We start from the raw sequence: 3839 nt of genomic DNA on the forward strand, positions 1-3839 counted from the left end.
GAGACAGAGAGAGACAGAGAGACAGAGACAGAGACAGAGCGAGCGAGCACGCTGCACACCCACCCACACGTTGTCATGAGGGTCAGGCAGCTGGGACCCCTACTTGGAGTTCTGTCTTAGAGAAGAGCTGCTCCTCCTAGTGCACCCCAACCCGGGGTGAGGACACTGGGGGGCCAAGGGGACACCCTCCCTGGAAACCGTGCCCGCCCACCTGGGCCGCATTCGTCACCGGGGCTCCGCAGCGCGCTGCCCAGCTGGCCTGAGCGGCTTCCAGAGCCTGCACCGGCCTCTTCCCGGGCCCTGGTTTTCGAGGGTCAGTCCTGAGAGGGCTGCAGCGGGGAGGGACGCGCGTGAGGACCGAGCCGGGTGGCCGGACGGGGGCTGAAGGGGAAGCACCCTAAACACGTGCTTGCGCCCCTAACACGCGCCTATACCCCAGGTTCGTCACGCGCCGGCCCCTGCCTGCCACGCCCCGTGACACTCTCCGGAGTGGTTGTCGGCAGGAGCCCCGATTCCGGGGACATTTTTCTGCTCTTGTTTCCCGTTGTCGAGCAGTCGCTCCTGCCCGAGGGATCGGCCTCTCGGCACTTGGATTCTGAAGCGGTTTGTGGGGACGACTCCCGTGGGGCTTCGTGACGGAGAAAGCCACGGTCTGTGGTTTGGTTTGTCGAGCAAAGCGAGGGGCAGCGAGAAACGAGAACGCGCTCTCAGCAAAGTCCCTGGAGGACGCGGTCCAAGGCCCCGACCCGCAATGAGGGGGCGCTGCGCCACGAGCCGCCGGCTGTCCCCAGGTCACCGGCGAGGGGCCCGGGGATCAGCGACTGGTGGCACCCCCTTCACGCGCCCTCCGCACCCCCGCCTTCTGGCCCCTTCAGACGTCCGTCACATCTCTGGACTGTTGGACTGCTTTCTGGTTCTGCCCCTGGAATGTTGCTCTTTTGAGATCCTGGGTCACTCTCTCCCGATCTCACCTGTCTAATGAGCAGAACCAAATGACAACCTTCTCCTTTTGGGTTCACACAGGACTTCTGTGCGCCGCTCACTCCACCCCTGTACCACCCAGGCACCTCTGTCTCGAAGGCTGGGCGGACGCCTCCCCCGTGGGAAGCTGCAGCCCAAGCACCAGCCTCCTGCGACCACGTGCTGCTCTGCCCGTCCCTGCTCACCACAGGTCACCTGCCAGGCCGGAAACCGTGGCCTCAACCTCCACAAGCTCTGGCCATTCGGTCAGTGACAGCAAGTGGCTTAATCAACTTCGTGCAGTTGGTGAGCGGGGTCCAGGGTCTGGCTGTGTGACGCCTGGCCCAAGTTCTCTCTCCATTTGCCCTAGGACCCTGGCTGGGCACGCATTGGCTGTGCTGCCTAAGCCGCTTCTGGAAGCACCTGGTTGGGACAGGTCCTGTCCGGCAACCAGACCCCGACTCGCTGGATCCTTGGGACCCTGCCCCAGCAGGATGGGTTAGAAGACCCGGTGTGGCTGGGGCCGTGAGGCGGGGAAACAAGTCAGCCATGTTTGCCTCTCCCTGAGGCTTGGCTCAAACGCCAGGAGGACCAGGCCGAAGCTGCCAACAGCCCCACCCCAGAGGGGCAATTGGGACCCCACCGTGGGCCTCCACATCCAGTGCATTTCTGCTTTGCAGCATCTGACCAGCATCCATAGCTGACCAGCTCCCCTGGGGCCTCTGAGGACCGAGGGCTGCCTCTGGGGGAGCAGGCTTTGGGTGTGTCTAAGGCTGTCACCCCAGTGCTACTGCTTGCCAACTGTGTGGCCCTGGCCAAGCTCCTCAGCCCTCGCTGTGAGATTGGGCTGGAGCGAGTCCTCTGCCTCGGGGATCGGGAGGGTAGCGAGCTTCTGTGTGGCTGCACACCACGAGCTCGTAATCCTCAGGGTTGTTGTTAATGTGGCTGTCACGTACTTGTCCTTCTTGTAATTATTTGTTTACTTTCTGCCATCCACTCTGGCGTAAGACCACATATGTCAATACGTGTTGTCGAATGAATGAATGAATGAATGAATGAATGACACCCTGAGAGCTCCAGGAACAGAGACCCTCTTCATCTGGTGCAGGGAAACGCGTGGCCATCAGCAGGCCCGGGAGTGAGTGCCACACGGGTGCTCCAGAAGCCAGGCGATGCCACTCCAGGGGACAGCCCCTCGCTCCTGTCCTGTGTGTGTGCCACTGCTCGGTGTGGGGGCCCTGAGGTGTCCTCAGAGAGTGGAGAGCAGGTACATCATCTGCCCAGCACCTCGGATCCTCGAGGGGTGGTGGGGGAGCTTCGGCCGGGATCTGGGCGGTGAGCGGTGGGCGGTGGGCGGTGGGCAGTGGGCGATGGGCGGTGGGCGGTGGCTGCCGCCGGTCTGCAGAGAAAATGCCATCCATTTCCCTCTGTGAACACTCACATTTACGTTTTCGCCAAGATGGAGGTAACAGTAACGAAACCCCTCGGCAGCCCCGTCGCCCTGTGCAGGGAGAGGGGAGGAAAGCCCAGCCCCGGCTGGGAAACAAAGTCCCCTCTGTTGGCAGACCCGGGCTTCTGTTCAAACCCCCAGGGCCCCCGTGGTGACCAGGGAATGAACTGGACCCAGCAAGCCGTTTATCGGGCAGGCCGGGGCGGCCCCCCAAGGCCCAGCCCGCCAAGGCCTGGCCCTGTTTCCAGCTCCCACCCCGGCTGGAGGATCCGGCCAGGTGCCGACCCTCGGACTAGCTGCCTGAAGGCCTCCTCTGTGCTTCCCAACCTCCCACCTGGGTGCCCTGGTCAAGGGCACGTCCTGTCCCCGACCTTCAGGACAGCCTTCCTTCTCACTGCCCTGCTCAGGAAGCAGAAGAGCTCGCAATTTCCATCTTCCCTCTTCAGGAGGTTCCCGCTGTGACTCAGACTCTGGCGGGAGCCTTTTCTCCCTCCTTCCTGGGCCAGTTGGAGCTGGGGCCTCAAGGCAGAGAGGCTGACGACAAGGAGCAGTCGGAATGTGCCACCGGAGAAGGCCGCTCTCGCCACCTTCGCCCCCAGCCTGGCAGCCCTGGGCCCAGAGACGAGAGGGGCTCGGCTCACGCGGATGTGGGAGCAGGCTAGCCTCAAATAGCAGCGGCATCCAGGCCCCAGCCTTCCTGCCTCCCCCCAGGGGCCGCAGACATTCATCTTCCCTTACTCAGTCAGGCCTGCTCTCAGTTCCCTGCCTCGTGGCCCTGCTCTGTAGCTGGGGACTCGAGGGGATGCAAGATCTTCACCCTAGCAAGCTCCGTGGCCTCCGGGGCACCCTAGTGCTTCAGCCTTGCTTTCCCTGCTCACTCTGACCTCCTGGGGAAATGAGAAATTTCCCCCCAACAGGTTCCTGAGGTCAGATATTCCTTCCTTTGATTTTTCAAACTAAGAGCGTTTTCGCAGGGCTCTGTGGCACCCGGGGCTTCGTTTTGACAGGGGCCCAGGGTTGCTGGACTGGCCGCCTGCAAATGAGTGCCGGCCCCAAAATGGCTGAGCAGTACCCTCTGGCTCATGAGACCCTTGAGGCCCGAGGAAATGTGGGCAAAGAAGCAAATGCAGAGTGTCTGGGGCCCGCGGGATACTAATGCAGGGACTCGGGCCAGCCTAGTGATCGTGAACCCGGCACCAGTGCCTGTGGCTTCCAGTGAGACACTTTAACTTTCCGATCGTCGAGCGGAGTGAAATTTCAATCAACTGACATCATCAGCAGAAGTGGGACAAGTGCCAGACCTGTGGCTCCAGGAGATGCGAAATGTTCAGCTGGATATAAATCGTTCCACAGATGTGATAGTTTCTGCTGCAATGTGGACATCCTGATGGATAATTTGCTTCTTTTGGGAATGCAAGAAAAAAAAAAA

Source organism: Pteropus medius, unplaced genomic scaffold (genome assembly GCF_902729225.1).
Source record: "Pteropus medius unplaced genomic scaffold, Ma_sr-lr_union100, whole genome shotgun sequence".
Classification (NCBI taxonomy): Eukaryota; Metazoa; Chordata; class Mammalia; order Chiroptera; family Pteropodidae; genus Pteropus; species Pteropus medius.